The sequence below is a fragment of the Chrysemys picta genome, chromosome 15 (genome assembly GCF_011386835.1).
Source record: "Chrysemys picta bellii isolate R12L10 chromosome 15, ASM1138683v2, whole genome shotgun sequence".
NCBI lineage: Eukaryota > Metazoa > Chordata > Testudines > Emydidae > Chrysemys > Chrysemys picta.
The window spans coordinates 24037809-24056780 of NC_088805.1; the positions used below are offsets into that span (position 1 = coordinate 24037809).

General features: G+C 42.6%; 1 long non-coding RNA gene across 2 annotated transcripts; it reads left to right on the top strand.

Annotated features, from left to right (window-relative positions):
* Window positions 1-383: 383 nt before the first annotated feature.
* Window positions 384-6152, top strand: LOC135975855 (uncharacterized). Of its 2 annotated transcripts, none has more exons than XR_010592898.1 (3): window positions 384-830; window positions 2392-2471; window positions 5753-6152. It is a non-coding gene; the product is annotated as an uncharacterized LOC135975855 (long non-coding RNA). The 2 variants fall into 2 exon arrangements; XR_010592897.1 differs by lacking the exon at window positions 384-830 and adding an exon at window positions 2056-2186.
* The last annotated feature ends 12820 nt before the right edge of the window (window positions 6153-18972 follow it).

The window sequence follows — 18972 nt, forward strand, 5'->3', positions numbered from 1 at the left end:
CGCAGCAGCTCAGTGACTCATCTCAACATGCAGTGCAGTGCAGTAGCGCAGTGACCCATCTCAACATGCAGTGCAGTGCAGCAGCGCAGTGACCCATCTCAACATGCAGTGCAGTGCAGCAGTGCAGCCGGTCAGTGACCCATCTCAACATGCGAGCCATGCCTCCTGCTGAATAACAAACACTGCCTTCAGAAAAAAGAACAGGTGTACTTGTGGCACCTTAGAGACTAACAAATGTATTGCCTTCAGATGCTCTTTTGAGACTTTAGAAAGGCATACTGGCTCTTTAAGGGCAGGTCTGGCCCAATGGGCCTTTTCCTTGGGTCGCAGCCTCTTTGTGGGCATTCTGGGAGTTGTAGTTCCCAGAAGGAGCATGTGACAGAGCAAGGCTTGCTGGGAAGCGGGATAAAGGATAGGTCCTGGTCCTCAGTAAGAAGAGACCCTAGGGAGGGAGTAAGGAGTTGGGTAGAGGTTCCACATTCTGAGAGCTGGGGGAAGAAAGAACCTGGTGAATAGCTACAGAGAGCTAGGCAAGCTGGGGAGCGGTGATGTATTCATAGAGGTGAATCTGAAGATTTAGATAGCTGCAAGTTGGTGTGAAATCAGTGGTGTGCCTGTTGTCTGCACCTGCTCGGTTTAGGGGCTCCAAGTTAAGGCTTCCAGAGATAGAGAGGAAGTTGCACCCCTTGCATTAGGGGGATGACTGTGTCCCAGGGAGGCCATGGATCTGTGTTTTACTTGGACTTTGTTACCCGGGAAGAAGAAGGCGTTTGTTTTGGTTAAAAGGCTACATCACCCAACCAGCCAGAGGGAAACCTGCTGCCATAAAGGTGAGAGTCCCCTACAGATCCATTCTGTTCAAGTAAGAGTTCAGTGTGACTCAGTTAATCTGGTGAAATCTAACAGGGTGGAAACCATAATATAGTATAGCAAGATGGGGAGAAAACTCTATTGACATGAAGCTTTTGACCCAGTTTTATCAATCTATCCAGCGACAAGCAGATTGGATTAAAATCTGCATTGTCCCTAGAGTGTTGTTTTCTCTGTAGCTTGCTTCTCTTAGAAAGGGAAGCTACACACTTGATTTATATCCCTATGTCTCCTATTTACTAAAATCATGATGTTTTAACATGAGACCCCACTCTTCAAATGTTACTTAATGCTAGCTTTCCTTCTACTGATCACTTAAAAAATAAAGTTGTATCTGTCCCTCTGCTATTTCTGGCATCGAGCCTTCAGCTAACCTTCTGGATGGTCGTGATTTATGACTTAATTTCATTTGTTCTTGCTTTGTGTTTTGGTATGTGTGTGGTTTGTTTTAATTGGCATTGAAACTTTAACCTAGGGTTTGGATTGCTTACTGGAAAATCACGGTTTCAGTTGACTGGCACGTATATCTGCAAAGGGAAAGTAATGCTAGTGACCCAAACCTTTGTGTAGTAAAATAACACACATCCTGCATTAGATTATGACTTCCTGAGCTGTCTCTTCAGGTGTTTTATAGGCTTAAGTAAAATCAGCAAAAATCTGCAGTTTCTGCAAGTCAATCATGTGGTGTTTTTTAAAACCTATGATGAAAGAATCTGATTATGTTACAACTTTAGGGTGGTTATTGCTAACCTCTAATAAAACCATGGCAGTACCTTACTCTCTAAGAATAAAAAAGTTGGCCTCTAGGTCATGACACAGAGTTTCTGTAGCCTTAGCCCAGACTGCTATGTGCCTAAATTATTGGCTTTGTGAGCTGTAAGCTGAATATTAACTCTACATTTAATAACCTCTTGACATCTATACTGTCTCATCTAGTGGATTATCCTAATGAGACCATGACTGATTGATTGTTTCTCTGATGCAGCCATTGGAGAACTCTGTAGCTGCTGCCGTTCACATCAGAGCATTTCCAGATCAATTTCAAGAGGCAGTACTCCCTGGGAACACGCCCTTTTAGAAGAGATCCCAGGTGTGGTCCATGTTGATATCATAGTAGCAGCCAGAGGCCTCAATCAATATTAGTACTCTTGGTGTGATATACAAGGTCAGGTGAAGGTACATAAGCACAAATGAGCCCCTTTTCTGCAAACATATGCCTCAGATGCTGAATGTTTTAGTGAGATCTGGAGGGAAAAACTAAATACTGTGTGTTGGTCATTGACGAAGACTGGACAAGATAACTGAAATGACAGAATGTGAGTTTCATATGATGCTGATGTCTGCTTTTACCATAACTGTAAAATTACTGGGACTCCTCAATACTTTAGTGAACAATGTTGCTGCTTTTGTTTTCCTGCTCGTATAACAGTTAGCTTTTGGAGAAGCATTCATTGTCAGTTGTGATTCATTTCTGTTTAGCATAGGACTAATAAAGTCTGTCTTGTCTAATTTCTATGACAGAGAACACTTAAATGTACCTACTGCCTACAGGTTGATTTCTGCTGCCCTTTCACCAAATGGTTTACAAAAGGCAGTAAGTGGTAAGTTGTGACTGTTAAATTATTTTGGTTTCTTGGGGCACGGTAGTCAGATGCACTCTGAGTGCAATGATGATCATGTGCTGGCTTATCTAATTCTGGATTTAGATCCTACTGAATTCAGGGGAAGTCAAGCTCTACCTTTTGGCTCTGTCTCTTTTGAGGCTTACTGGAGTTCCATCTCTGTTTAACCCAAAACAGTCTCAACAGCTCCCTATGGAAGTCTGTCATACCTGGCAGCAACAATGAATTTCGCTGGCTGCAAAACTAGATGCTAGTTTATGCTGCTTGAGCACATAATCTGAATGCCTCTCTTGTTTTAGGATTGTGGAGAGAACCTGTGGAATGTGACTCTTTAAACTAGATCTCATCATACCCTCAAATCAGTTCAGCAACTCATGACTGCATTTCGGATTTGGCAAGATCTGCTATGCTGCAGATGATTGGGGGGTCCCCTAATTAAAAAGACATTTTTCCAATGGATAGCAATCACCAAGTATTCAAGGTTAATCCAGAGCGATTCCCCTCAGAATGCTGGCAAATTGTTGTGCTTGCCCATGCATGAAAGAGTTTGTATGAGTGTTTTCTGTGTTGCTCATTCTAAACATCCTGTTGTTTTTTTTCTGTAGCACAAAATTCTTTTTTTAATGCGGGTGACATGGAAACACAACTGTATCACATGTGTTACATTGATGTGTTGTCAGTTCCCAATTCCTGACTATTAATCCCTCTTCTCATGTGTGAAATTTTGCATTTCAGTCAGTAGATCTATCCTTTGAACACCTAATTCCTCTAAGACCAAGGTTCCCAAACTGTGGTCCATTGCTGATCACATGGTGTTGCTTCTCCCAGGACCCAGCAGGCCTGCTGAACCCACACTTATATCCTCTGGATATAAGGGATGTAGGAAAGAATAAGCTACCTGCCTCAGGGAGTGAGCAGAAGGGACATAGCTTTCCCCACTAGGATCAACATCTGCCAACAGGATGGGGTGCTTCTGTGTCAAACAACTTCTGTACCAGGTTGGTTATGTCCCATATAGTATAACACATCTACAAAAATGTCTTTAATCTCTATACACTTTATCAAGAACAGAGTAGGCATGGATCTATAGGATCTAAGAAACATTAAAAGCATCCAACCCAACCATAATATTAAACGTGTGTTTTCCACCATCTTATCTAGCAGAAGGATAGGAAATGTGAAGTATGGCTGAAAATGATTCATCACCTGCCTGAAACTGATGTTTATCAATTTGAGGCATATCATCTCAGTTGAGCAATAGAACTCCAGCAGATGTCAAAAGCAGTTACACTGCCTGACTGATGTGTCACGCTTCAGAATAACCTTACTGCTAATGACAATCTACTGTTGATGGAGTGCTTGTTGGTCTAGAATAGTAAGGTCTTCTTGACTCGTCTGTTAGCCTGGAAAGTTGTTTGTGTGTGTGGTCTAGTTTTACCATATTGCACTATAATGTGAAAAAGGCAACCTGCTGACTTTATTTTTTTTCAAACACTGCCTATACTTTTGTTCTAGTGCTATCCCTATCAAAAACCACAGTTAATATAGTAAGGTGATCTCAGCCTCCTGTTTAAATTCACTTGCCCTTTGGGATTAAAATTTCCCATACTAGGGGCAGGTCTACACTATGGCAAGGATTGATGCTCTGAGATTGATCCACTGGCGGTCTAGTAAAGAATGCTCTTCAGTTGATCCCTGTACTCTATCCCAGACGAGAAGAATAAGGTAAGTCAATGGGAGATTTTCTTCTGTCGACCACGCAGTAACTCTGTCTAAGATACGTTGACTCCTGCTACATTATGGTTGTGTAGACATAGCCACACAGGCTATTGTGTTACACCTATCTTTAATTTCACCTGTGTGCCGAGACCAAGGCTATGTCTACACAACCATAACATAGCAGAGTCAATGTACCTTAGATTGAGTTACTGTGGGGTCTACACTGTGGGAGGTTGACGGGAGAAAATCTCCCGGCTACTTACCTTACTCTTCTCGTCCAGGGTAGAGTACAGGGATTGACTGGAGAGCAATCTGCACTTGATTTGGTGGTTCTTTAATAGACCCGCTAAATTGATCCACCGGCAGTCCATCTCAGAGTGTCGATCCCTGCCGTAGTGTAGACCTGCCCACATGTGATCATGATTCCCTCTAGTGACTGGTCCCAGAAACTGTGCCCTACTATAATTGGTATAAAAAAGCTCCTTGCTCAGGGGAGAGACATTCTCTCTGTCCTCCTATTTCTGTTGCAGAAGCGAAGTGTAACAAACTCCACATGGGTCCCAGTGGGGTTTGAACCCAGGACCTAAAGCTCTAAAAGAATGAACCTCTACCCTTAATTGAGAACTGCTGCTTGACTTCGCTCCATAGCTAGTAGTTAACAGACTCCTTAACCTCTTATGTGGCCTAGGCACTTGACATGTACAAGCACAGTTGTACAAAGGGGAGGAGAACCTGGCCCCACGATTGTACTTTTCAACATGTAAAGATGCAATTAGAATGTTACCGGGTGTTAAAGGTAAGAGAAACCAGGGGAGGGGACACAACTCCCCCTCATCTTGCTGGTTTGGTTTGGCTCGGCAGCACTCCCCAGCAGCTTTCCTCCCCTCAGGTAATGTGGGGACCGCTGACTGACTCTAACCACTGAAAGATACCTCTTGCAAATGGAACTGTACAATGTGCTCCTTGCAGAGGCGGTCCAGACTATAGGGTGAATCTTTGATTTCTTATAAAACATTTCTATAAACCAGCCCTACCTACCAAAAAGGGAGGAAGTTTAGGTGGACAAGACAACTGTAGTTTTGGTTATCTATAACATTGTTAGCAGTATCTGTAAAGTAAACCCCAGACTGCAATGAGATATGGGAGCAAGACAGTCCTAGCTTTGTCACTGCCTGACTTTTGTGGGCTGGAAAGTGCAGTCTTAACATTGCATCTCACATAAGCTAAATGCCACACTCTCCTTGAAGGAGAATGAGGAACCCCTACCTTTTTGTACAGTGTTTCTCAGTAGAACTCCCCTTGTAGGGCAGAGAGAATTCTAAGGCTCTAGGCGTGGCTGGGATTGGACATTTGTACTGTTAACTGAACTCCCCCAGTACAAACCAACTCTCCCTACTGGCCTGTGCCAGACTCCATCCCAGCTGACAAAATCTTCATCCTGCGCTGAGCCCTCTGCACTTCATACCATACTCATGGCATAGCCAAACTAAGAGCTGTCCCTGATGATACCCTTGTGACTGGGATGATCTCCTTTCTTTCAGATTAACAATAAGGGCCACGAAGAAGTCAATGTACCCGAGGTTTGCCTCTTTGCAGCTGGAATATCCTCACACGCAGGACCGTGCAAGCGACCTCTATTTTTAGAGGCTTCCAACACAGGGACCCCAAAGGATTTCATTCTTAAGTGCACTCCTTTAAAGAACTTCTACTGCTAGGAGGGGTTGGATTGAAATAGGAAAGGAAAATCGCTCTCTCCGTAGCTGTGAAGAACCTTTTGAGTTTATTTGTAAATACTGGTCACTCAGTTGTACTAGCCACCTGCCTCTGCAGTGAAGGACTACTTTTATTGGCTAGTAAAATGGGCTTCTTCTATAGACAAGCAGCGCATGGGAAGAGAAGGCTGACTGACAGCTAGAAAGAACGGGGGGTGGGGGGGAGACACATAAATATACTGTCATACTTCCTCTCGCAGTAAGCAACTGCATTATGCCTAGCCTAAAGGCACAGCTTGTTTCATTTTGATTAGCGCCCAAATTGCTATCTTTCATAAGGTGCTAATCACTTTTAGCTGTGAATAGACTGATTTGCTAACCATACTGAAACCAAGGGCTGAACCAAACACTGATGGGTTGTCAAATTCTAATTGGCTGTTGAAGAGAGAAACTGTCATTTATAGCTCACACCTCTTTCATGCACGCTCCTTCCAGTTTGTGATGGATGAATTACATCAGCCAAGAGAAGTTTGAATAGCATTGTATTTTGCATGGAAGGATCTATATGTTCAACTCCCCTTACTGCCTGAAAGGCACGTGACCTGATGTCTGTGAACTTCAAAGTCTTTCATAAGACTTATTAAAACGAGGTTTAAAATGGAGCTGAGGTTTTGAACAAAAATTGTTTTTCTTTTCTAGCCATAAAAGGAAGCTCAACACATTGAGGGATAAAATTTGAGAACTGCTGCTTGACAGTTCAACATAAACAATCCCAGTGATGAAAGCACAATATGGGGATAATTATCTGTTCAAATAAATCTGCTTGATGCTAATGAGCGTTTGAACAATCCATTAAGCAGTCAGATTTTCCTGGGCAATCTTCTTTGGTAAGCAAAAATGACACATCTGAAACTTTTATTAAGTATACAGTTTCCTTCCTGCATCTTCTCTGGCTTGGATAGGGATTCCTTTCCTAATACAGAAAGAAGGTACTGTATCTCCACTAGCAAGAATTTAGTCCCACATGGCAGTGCATCCCTCTTAGTTCAGTGACAGTCAATAGATGAAGGATGGATGGACTAGATCAAATAAAATAAGAACTGACCCAAATCTTCACTGCCCCACTAATGTGGGCAACCAGACCCAAGACCACTTTCCAGTCTCGGCTTCAGAGTCCCTTTTTGGAAACAGCTGTGGATGTAGCAGTCTTCCATGAGTGCATAGTGCCCCTAGTGGGCTATGCAGGAATTGCACAAAATAGATCTCCCTAGCTAACCTCTGCTGAACTCCAGCTCCTTCTGAACTTCTGCTATGAGGGCACCTAAAAGACCAAGGTCTTTACCATGCATGTCCCAAAGTTGAGTCTGCATTGGAGCAAGAGGTTCTCTGTCAGCCACAGTTTTGCCCCTTCAGAGAGTTGCTGGATGTGCTCCCAAAATTTGAAAAATTCTAATCCGCTCCATAGTTGCCCAGAAAATGCGTGGGAGGGGAACATCCATGAAAATGTCATCCAAATATTTGCCTTGAAAAATTCATCACCATTAAACACTGAAAAAATGTTTACCAGCTCTAATGGATAGAAAACTCTGGTTATTGCATATACTGGGGCCCATCATCCTGATCACTTACAATGAATCAGAGATGTTACGCATTTAAATTACATAAACATAGCTAAATAGTATGTAGATAACCTCACATATTTGCCAAGGTGTCCTGTGAATCTCAACATATTCATACATTGTGCCACATGCTTTACTTGTCAAAACATTCATATCAAAAGCTCATTTTCTTATTTTTTGTTGCTATTCTAAGGTTTCAGCCATCCAGTGAGGGAGTGAGAAACAATAGCATAGGACTAAAAGGGCCAGTCACATAATAGACAGTCAAGCTTGCAAAAAACCCCAAAACCTATAAGATCAATATTATCCAAATGCCTTTATAAGGATTTATGAATAATGAACACATTCAGTGGTGCTGGAACACTTTTAATAGTGGGGTGCTGAAAGCCAGCCCCTTACCCTTATCTACCCCCCTCTTCCCAGAGCTGGAGCAGGCAGCCGAGACCCCAGGCACGTGGGACCAGCAGCGGAGACCCTGGGGGTCTGCAGCTCACCCAGTTCCCATGCCTATGAACACATTCACTGATAATTAAGGCTGGATTGCAAATCAGAGAAGGACTACATTGTCCAAATTATAGTTAACCTGCTGTAATACATGGCATTTCATTTACTCCCAAGGTAGGAGTTTACTCTTCATGTGCATCTTAATGCACATGCCCCTTGATTTCCTACAGAATTTTAAAAACACTGGACTCCTGCATGGAGCTGTACCTTACAGTGTTGATAACGGCTCTTCCTTTCCAGGGAGGCTTGCCTTCCTTGATCTAGGAAGAATTGGTAGATGCTGTTCCACATTTTAAGGAGACCTCAAAAAGAATACAACCATTTTGGAAAGTTCCTTTTTTATTTTTTTTTTATTTTTTTTTAATTCATTTCCAAGTCATGCAGTGCTGTGTGCACACCCCTATCTGGAATTGATTTTTATCACTAAATGTCAGTTCAGGAATAAAGATGGCAGAAACACCTGCTGTTGAATTAGAAGATGGTGGATTAAGAACTTGATGCTATTTTCCTGATGACCTGAGACTCTCTGAAGGGCTGGAGTGGAAAGGCAGTATTTGGGGGAAATGAATTGTTAATTCATTGTGTGTAAGTTCAAAAGACTAGAAAAATCCATTCAAAAAGACATTGGTGCCATTAATAAAACTTCCATGTTCACTAGATATGGGGGAGAAAATCAGCATTCGCCTTCTCCATAACTAATCCCTCGGGACAGTAATGGAGAAGATGCAAGGCTAAAGAGTTTAAAAGCAGCTACAAAAAAGTTGGTGATGGTGCATGGATTTGATGAATCTGGGATTTAAAAGGGGATGGTGTTGACGGTAATGTACTAAAGCATCAAAATGAGAAGTGTTAGGGGGGAGGAAGGGAGCTAAGCTACTTAGCTGGCGTCTATTTTTATATGTCATTGATGAAACTGAATGTTAACCTCTCTGTCCTGGAAGGGATAGCATCATCGCCACCTTCCAAGAGAGGCTCATTGCCAAAGGCACTTGTGCAGCTGGCTGGTGAGGCAGCTGGCGAGTCAGAATGGTGGCATCTCACCCTCTCTGCTTGTAGATTGCTGTCCTTTGGTGATCTTTCCAAGCTGTGCCTCCGCTTAGAATACAGCATGATCTCACTTACAGCAGTGCAAATTAGAAGCAGCTTGGTTGACTGCAGTGGAGTTTCACCAGCACACAAAGAGAAGAAGTGAGAGGGGAATTGAGCCTGAGGCATTAGCCTATTTTTTATTGTATTTAATTCTGTAAATGTAAATATTTGTCATCTGTGGAATTTGAATTTTGTGCATCAACGCAGAAGGCCAAACCTGCCTTCAGGTGCACATGTGCAGCCCTTACCACTGATGTCAAGACCAGCTATGTGACTCCAAAGATGGAATTTGGTCCTTTTCTTGTGGGTATGTTGCTACTTTCTGTAAACAAACCAGATAGTCAGACAATGTGCACAAAGACCAAGATTTTCAAAAGTGACTAGTGGTTTTAGATGTCTGTCTTTGAGTGCCCAGTTTGTGACATCTTTCTAAGGGTGGTTTTCAGAGAGTGAGTGCTCAACTCTTACCAAAAACTGGGTGCCTTAAGGTGCCTTAACCTAAGTTACTCAAGATCACTATTGAAAACCATTATTCCGTATCTCTTCCAGGGCCCCTTCCTAGTTTTGAAGTTGAGATTAATAGGTGTGTGGAGAAGGAGATTTGTAGATAGGGTGTTTGGGAACCATTTAGCTTGCTTGCTGCTTCCTGATGAAAATGTGAGCATTTAGCAACTAAGGTGGCTAACCTCATTATTTTCTCAGCCAGGCTTATGATAGTACCGCCGACTGGATCAAATGTTATCACATACAGGAGGTCATAAAGTCTACCCAGTTTGTTTCTCTTTCTCTGTTTTTGTTCCTGGTGTCCCTTGCTACACTACTACTTAGCTTCCTTGTCATTCAAGATATCCTCTTTTTCCAAGTGTTTGCTCTCCTCTCTTTCCTTGTGATATTGACTAGAGCTGGTGGGAAAAATTTCCCATGCAACATTTTTTAATAACTAGCTTTTTCTTTCTGACAAATTTCCATTTTCTATCAACTTTTGGGATTTCTTTCATTGAAAAACTGAAAATGTGTTGGTTTTTGACAACTGAAGACCAAAATTTTTTTTGTTTTTGTTTGACAATCCCAAAACTCCATGGAAAAAGGTTGATGAAACCATACAAATTCCATTTAAAAACTTCAACATTTTTCTTTTTGTGGAAAAATGAAATGCATCTTTCAACCAGATCTTATACTGAATGTCTTTCCACTCTCTATTAGAGTCAGTTAGAATCTTTTTCCCCTGGAAAATGTGACTTTTTTTTTTTTTAGTCTAAATCTCAGTGTTTCGAAAAATACGTAGATTTTGATGAAAGGTTTCATTTAAAAATTAAATGCATTTTCATTTTATGTCAAACATTTTAAAAAAGGTTGAAATCAGAAGAAATGTTTCCATTTTATCAAAACATTCAATGACCTTGTTTCAGAATTTTGTGTTGTGGGAGAGTTTGAATTTTTTTCTTTGTTCCATTTCAGAATGGGGAAAAAATATTGGAATTGCAGAATTTCCCATGAAATGGAAAATCCAGTTCTTTGGTCATCTTTATCTGCTCATGATTCTGCTCCATGTAACTGACTACGCATAGATTTCTAAAAAATCCTTTAAAATAGAAGAAGAACAGGAGGACTTGTGGCACCTTAGAGACTAACAAAGGTGCCACAAGTCCTCCTGTTCTTCTTTTTGCGGATACAGACTAACACGGCTGCTACTCTGAAACCTTTAAAATAGAGTGAACTTGTTCTTTTCAATACAGTTTCATTCTTCCAGAGACACTATCCCTTCAGACCATGAGTCTGTTGTGGTAGAGCGTATTTATTGCTGCCTTTTTAGCAGCTGTCCAATCAAAACTAATTGATTACTTACACTTTTTATCAATAAGATTTCTCTGGCAAAAAGGCTTAAGTTGCCTACCTTCACTGTCTTGGTTTTCCCATGTATAAAAAGGGTAAAATGCTGCATTTACCTCCTTCACAGGGCTACAATACATTTTAATTAGTGTACATAAGGCAATTTGGGATTTTCAGATGAAAGGCACAATATAAACACATGTTTTTATTTAACAAGCTTTAGCTATTAAACAGTTACTTAGGAAAATAAGGTTTTGTGTGTGTGTGTGTGTGTGTGTGTGTGTGTGTGTGTGTTTTAAAGAAAAACCCCACAGACCTTAGGCTGGCTAAATAACCTAGAGAAACAACTTTTTTTGGTGTGTTTCTTAATTGTCACTGGTTTTCAGGGATATTCCTTATTCAATGCATTGAGCCATAATATGTCACTGTCCATCATGGTTTTTACTTCTTTTTCTAAAATGTCTAAAATGATTAAGAATTTGTTAGTAAAGATGTTGCTAAATACCTCTATACTTTTCTGAATGTCAATTAATTTTTGGCATGTCATTGAAGTCAAATGTTTTTTATTTGTTGTTAGATGATGATGAATAGGGTAGGTCAAAAATTTTTGGGGTTTGGTACATTCACATTGTGAGGGTCTTTATACTGAAGTCAACTACGGGCAAACAAAGGGTGTGTCTACACTGCAATTAAACATCTGCGGCTGGTCTGAGTCAGCTGACATGGGCCAGCCATGGGCACTTAATCGCAGTGTAGACCTACCCAAAGGGACTTGTGCTCAAACATGATTATTCCATATAGAAGCACTCCCTCTTTAAAAGGCTCTTCCTGGGTGCAAAACCACCCTGTGCATTACTGAAAACTCTGTAAGTAGCACTTTTTCAGCCAATTCAGATCAGATTGTACTAATGAATGACTTCTGTTTGATGCTCAAGATTAAATGGATTTTTCCATTCCCTGAGGGTAGAATTCACCCCTATGCTGATTTATGGAACTTATGCTGGCCCTCTGTATAGATCCCACTTAAGGTCCCAATTCAGAAAAACTCTACAGCAGGATGGTAACTTTAAGCACATGTTTAAATCTAGTTGAGGTCCAATATGACTAAGCATAGGCTTCAGGTTAAACATGTGCTTCCCTGAATCAGTGCCTCACATCCCACTGAAGCTCTCAAAATAGGATGAAAGTGATGCGTAATCCTTGCACAGGACTTCTGCATAGGGGTGAATTTCTCCATGAATATTATTTCACTTTTCATTGCCTGCTGGAACGGAACTGTGACACTGCACCCCATGTTCTTCTTTCCGTGGGGGAAAAGATTGAACTAGGAGACCCATGCTAAAGGGATTTCTAGCCTATGTGAGAGAGACCTGGGGATTCCAAGCTGTAAACTCAGTGTAGCTTGTCCCTTAAGAATCTGCAGCCTGCTTGTAACATCAGCCAGGGTGAGAATTTGCTAATTCATACGCTATCTTTCTAGTATTTTAGGCTTAGTTTGCATTTTTGTTTATTTGCTAGGTAATCTGCTTTGATCTGTTTGCTATCACTTATAATCACTTAAAATCTATCTTTTGTAGTTAATAAACTTGTTTTTGCTTTATCTAAACCAATCAGTTTGGACTGAAGTGCTTGGGAATCTTAGTTCAGAGGGGCTGTTGCATATTCCTCTCCACATTGAGGGGGGTTACCTCTGAGCTTGCACTGTACGGTTCCCTGTGTAGCGCAAGATGGTATAATTTTGGGTTGATGCTCCAGAGGGGGTGCATGCCTGTGGAGCTGAGAGTTACCTTGGCTTCAGCTTTTCTACTGTTGGTTTGTGTGGTGACTAATCAGAGAGCCTGCAGTAACTGCAGCTGGGTGTGCCCCTACCTGTGTGAATGCTGGTGGATTTGTAAGACCAGGAGTGTGTCTGCAGCTTGTCACAGCAGCACAGTGTGAGAGGGAGCCCAGGTTGGTGGGACAAAGGGCTCAATGGTACCCCAGTTACAGGTGGCACCCTGGGGGGAACCCATCACAGGGACATCTTCAGAAACACCCAAGAAATGAATCCAACTTCATCACTGTTTTTCTTTAATCCATCTAATTCCCACAATGAGAATATTAAAAGCTTTGTTAACTCCACAGATGGGAAGCTTCTGGTTACTTTCTTCTGCTGCTGAAGTCAGGTCAAGGCTCCAACAGGGCTAATGTATTTTAAAAAAATCTATATCCATTTCTAAAGGAACCCTGAGATCTTATTTAATTCTTACCATCTATTTGGACATAAGGAGTTATTTATTATAAAAATGAGATGAAAGGGGATTTTTAATTGAACTTTGAATTAATTTCAAAATGTAATTTCCCCCCCTCGTGTGAGAATCAATTTTGTGTGTGTGCCTTATTTCACAATTAAATTTGAGACAAATGTCTTTTATGGATGCTTAGACTTTGAAATGGTTGTACACTGAAATGATTTTCAGATACATGGAAATTTCACTTGCTGCAACAAATAATGAACACATGTAATGGAAAAATACCTTAAAACCATTTTTGGAAATATTAGCAGAAGCTTAATAACAGTATAAAACTTCTTACACTTCCAGCTCCAAAAGCTTATTGTATGCTGTAAACAATTATTTGCTTCTCTCTCTTCACCCCCCGCCCCCATCTCCCCCGGAGAGACAATTTCCTTTATTAAATATCTTGAACTGAGAGTTATTAAAAATGTGTCCTTTCATTAGTTCAGGTTACTGGTGTCATTAGCATTTTTATGTTCAAAATGTTTATTCCTTTTACCAGTTTCGACTCCCGTATTCACTTCTCAGTTTTCAATAACAAAAAAATATATATATTTTTTTGGCTTGGTACCTGAGAGTTTATTTTGAACAGATCTTGCTTTTCTCAAATTATTACTTAAGATTCTGCTGTAAATGGAACAATACATTTGAAAACTGGTTTGCTTTTTGCCTGTAAATTAGGAATAGCTAAAGAATTTCAGCCAAGTGTTTATAATGGGGCAAGATGTACTTCAAGCACATTCCTTGCTTTTTATCAGCATTTTATGCTAGGATAAATCACCAAGGGAGAGCCAGTGTGATCACAGGATTGTAAATGCCCATTTTATTTGGGTGGCTTTTGCATAGTGAAAGGCCAATAGCAATATTAATTTGATCATCAGCTGACTTTGAACACCTGTAAGCAAAATCACGTTGAGAAACCATTTTGAAGGGGAAAAATAGGGTAGTTGCTTAGGAACACATGTTGCCATAACAGAACAAACCAAGAGACCATCTAGGTTCCAACACGACTATCCCTGCTCCCAAAGAACTTAGTTTGTCAGTGATAGTTGGAAATAGAATCTTGGTCATTTGACTCTCAAACGCTTGCTCTAAATGTAGATGTGCTGCCAAACCATTGGGTGCTATTCTGTGTTTTTTCCATATTGTATTAACTGATACATCGTAGAGAAATCTATACTTCAAAGCACTGCTGAAGTAAGCAGATATACCTCCATGGAAGTAAATGGAGTTATGCCTGCTTATCTGGCCCCTAGTTTGAAAATCCAGACCCAACATTGTTTTGGGAGGGATAGTGTTAAACGGAGGTCCTTGGATTTCACATAAATGCCTTTGCCCTAATAGCCCCACAACGGTCCTCAGACTTCCAATCTACCTCCTATCACCCCCCGCCCCCATCCTCCCAAAATGGGAATACAGATGGTCTAGAAGCTTTCAGCAAAACGTTGTTTCACCAAAATGAAAACTTTGGTGGGAACAGGTTGGGTTGGTTTTGACAAGTTTTCTCAACTCCATGTTTTTTAAAAAAATTATCAAAACCAAAACCTTGTTGTTCTGGTTTGAAACATTTTTGTTTACACATTTAAGGTAAACCTAGTACAATTTGCTACTATGTAGTACCATTACTTGGTGGGAAACAGTGGAAGGTGCTCTGGGAATGGCAGTGAATAGGTGACTTTCCTACCTGCTCTAAGACACAGTCCACTATCTACGTAGGGTGAAAACACATCCCCCTTCCTGAGGCTTGACTTTATCAACAGAAAATGAACTTGACTTTCCAAAGGGCTAAGCACCTCATGCAACTGACAAAGCCAATAAATCTGGGTGTTCAGGACCTGTTAAGATTAGACCCATAAAATCAACTCCAAGCCTTCTCTACCCCAAGAGAGCAGCCCAAATCTGAAATCTGCTACCTTCCTTTTTCATTCCCTCCTGGCTTAATATTGCTGGCAGTTGGTGCAGGGTGAGGACCATTAACTCCCTTCTGCCTTGGTCCGGTGTGAGGTCAGTCCGTCTCATCAGAGGGCAACAGCAGTAAAGCTGTCTCACTTGCACCCATATGGCACTCAGTGGGTGTGCACAAGGAGTGCAACTTACAAGGGGTGAGAAGGGCAAAGAAAGTAGGATGCGGTGGGAGGTATGACCAGCCAGAGGATGCAAGATGAAGATTTCCCCCCCTCCTCCGCAGGGTCCAAGAAGCAAATAGAGCATGCTCTGTAAGTGAGGGAGGCAGGAGATCTTCGCATAAGAAAGATGTCAGCTTATACAGAAGCATTAAGTGGCAAATGAGGTTGCACTCAAAGGCTGGGAGAAATGTTTGCTCTGAAACCTTGACAGCTAAATGTAATAATAAAGGCCTAAACTGAAGCACGCCACAGACTTCCTTCTCTCACTTGCTGTTATGTGGGAGTTCGAAGCAGTTTATTATTCTGGGCCCTATTCTCTGTCTCACCTAATGACTGGAAAGAAGAACCCTGTTTTTATTATTGGCTTTGTCAAGCTGTCAATGGCTCTAACGCTGACTGCTAACAGGGACAGCTCCGCTATCGTTGCATAGGTGTAAGGGGTGAAGTTATTTCTCTCAGCTTGGGTTGTAGAGTTTCACTTAATTCCCCTTCTCCAACCCCGGGAGCTATTTTCATCAGTTCTGATCAGACAGGACTTGTACGGTTGTCAGCGCTTCTGTCAGTCACTGGAGACACAGAAAGCTGCAGTGGGGGAAGGAGAGGTATTAATGTTTCTAGATGTGCCAAAGCCCTATCCTGGGGCACTGTACTGAGTGCAGGACTTTATTTATTTAATTTATTTATTTAGGTCCCCCTGTGGGGAATCTTTTTCTCCTGGGTGTAGAGGATTGAGCGGGGGAGGGGGGAATAGAAGCCAGGAGCTGCTGAGTTCTAATCGCAACCCTGACTTCCTGTGTTTCAGTCACACACTGTAAATCTCACTCATTTAAAAAACAAAACACAGACCTATCCCTCTATCAGAATGTTACAGCTTGATAGCCCCAAAGGGGAGCAAGCAGATCCTGCTCCCCTGGCCTCGGGAGGGGTGCATAGATCGCATGCACTGAGGCAGTCAGGAGCAGCTGCTGCAGATGATATCTTAAGCCCCTGGTTAAGGTGCCAGTAGCCAGAAAGCTGTGCATTGACTGGGATGATTTGTTCAAGACACATGAGCCACTTGCCATCAACAGAAGCAAGGAGGGTTGGATTAAGGCAATCCAAGGCCTAGACACACCATGACATAAAGCCGCACATGGTTCCACCTCCACAGTCCCATCTCCCACTTGGAATGAGACTGGTAGTGGGATTCCCTCCCTTCCAAAGAGGCAGGGGCAGCAGCCTGGGGCTCTGCTGTGTGTGGATGCAGCAGAAGGGACTGAGCATCCCTAGGTCCAAGGGAACTGAATGGGAGCTGCAAGTGCGTGGTGCTTCTGGAAATCAAGCCAAGCACGTCTCAAGTTGGGTATGCAAAAATAGGGGCAGGCCAGGCCAGTGGCCACTTCTGAACATTTTGGCCATAGAGGCTTGTGGAAGATGTCACACCAAGGCAAGGGGCAGAGATTGGATTGGAACTCCAATCTTCTAACTAGCAATGCTGTGCTTTAGCTACTTGCTCAAGCAACCAGCCAATAGCCATTGCTCTTAAGTATAACTTCTCAATTCCCTGGGAGCTATCTGGATGAAGTGGATTTGCCACATCAAGCACATTTACAGTGCCTAGTCCTGGTCTATGGTTATGGAATAATAATTCCAATTAAGTGGATTGACCTGTGCCCTCTTTTGAGTAAGAGACTATTTAAGTCTTGTAGGAGGCAGGTAACTCCAGTGTGGTGCTGCCTGGCTTGAATGCTGGACCCCTGTGGCATCTGTGCATAAGGCCGGGGATGAGGCTGCAGCTGGTGCGTGACTAGGATGGTTTTTAGAAACAGCAGGGCGTGCTGGGATGCCTAGCTCAGTTATATAAGAGCACCGCAATGTTCTCCTTGTTGCTCACAAAAGGGAGATCCAAGTCGGAAGGTGGTTGAAGGATGCTGTACAGTTCCACCTCACTACTGTGAGGCCTCCTGCTGGACGTTCTGGGAATCAGCTCAGTCTTTTCGCAGGGCACTCTCTTCCGGTGGTGTCTCGCCTGCCGTCACTTCTGCTCTGGACCCACATCACCTCAAGGATCGCAGCAACCTCTTCAGGACACAGCCCTCCAGCCATGTCCCATTCTGTTCTTTCCCCCCGCCCTTCCAGAGGAGCAGCAGTCCTCTGTCCAGCCACTCGCCTCTGTGGCCAACTGCAGCCCAAGGTTTTAGCCACTTGCCTTGGTGGTGAGGGGAGACCCAGGCCCGTCCACTACTTCAGGTCCCGACCAAGGGACTCTTTAGGCAGCAGCCACATGCTGCGTCTCCTTCAACTCCCACTGTCCCTTTCCCTGGGCCACTTCCCCATAGCCCTAGCACCTTCTTTGCTCCTGTATCTGGGCTTCAGACTTTCAGCCAGTCAGGCTGGAGCTCCCTCTCATTTCCCTGACCTGGCCCAGCACTGCTCTGTCCAGGGTGCTGGCAGTTTCCTCAGCCCTTCTGGAACCCAGTCCTTTCTTCCTGGGCTCCTAAGAGGGAACTGACTCCTCGGCCCTTCAAGCTCTCTTTATATATGGGCCTGCTCTGCCCTGATTGGCTGCTCATTACAGCCCCTCACTGATTGGCTGTCTGCTGCGCAGCCTCTCCTTTTAACCCTTTCTCCACCAGTGTGGGGCAGACACCCCATCACAGGCCCCCACAGTCCTTTCTATAGGTAACTTTATTAGCCCCCTGGTCTGCCTAGCTCTTGTCACTTCCAGTCTAGTAATGAAACCAACCACACTGTGTAAATGCATTACCTGATTAGTATGATGGCAAAACTTTACAAAATATTGAATGAAATAACCTCCAACTTCTGCAGATGGCTGGGAAGGGAGCAGCAGTGAAATAATGCCACTGTGAGAGGCGGTAATATCTCTGTTTTTTTTTTAAGTTGTGGAATTTAATAGATAAGTCATCTTTGATATGAAGACACTATTTTTTCTTCTGAAGGATCTCAAAGCTCTCTATAGATACAGTAATCTCTACCTCACCCCTCCATGAGGTAGGTAGGTATAATATTCTCCATTCTACAGATGGTAATTCGGAGGCACAGAGTGATTGGTCTGCTCAAACTCTCACAGTTAGAAATAAAACACAAGTCCTAACTCTATTGTGCTGAAGTACTTGGCCACACTGGATGCATGTGCATGTACACACTGTAGAATACTCTGCCATTCCATGGATCTGCATACAAGCTACCTGGTTTCTATGCTTCCCTCTTAGCAGACAAGAGGAGAGACTCACCCAGACCACCTCCACAGAAAGGAGATATCTAACCAACCCATGCAGCCTTTACAGGAGAAATGGAATAAAATGGGGGAGGGGAAAGTGTGAGTCTTGGAACTTCCTTCCGCTCTTGGATGTTTGTTCAAAAGTTTGACTCGTGCAATCTTAGTGAGCACTATGCAGCTCCTGCTGTAGTCAAGGTTTCCACTCAAGTGCTTGCCCTGCAGGATCAGGAAGAGAATAATTACTTCTACATGTCATGTGCCTCTTGATCTGCCATGTAGGAAGCTGAATCCTTACAGCATTTACCCTCAAGGGAAGAGAGAAATTAAAAAAAAAATCTGTTAAGTGACTTTCTCCTTCTGTGCATTCCTTGTCAGCCTGCTCACC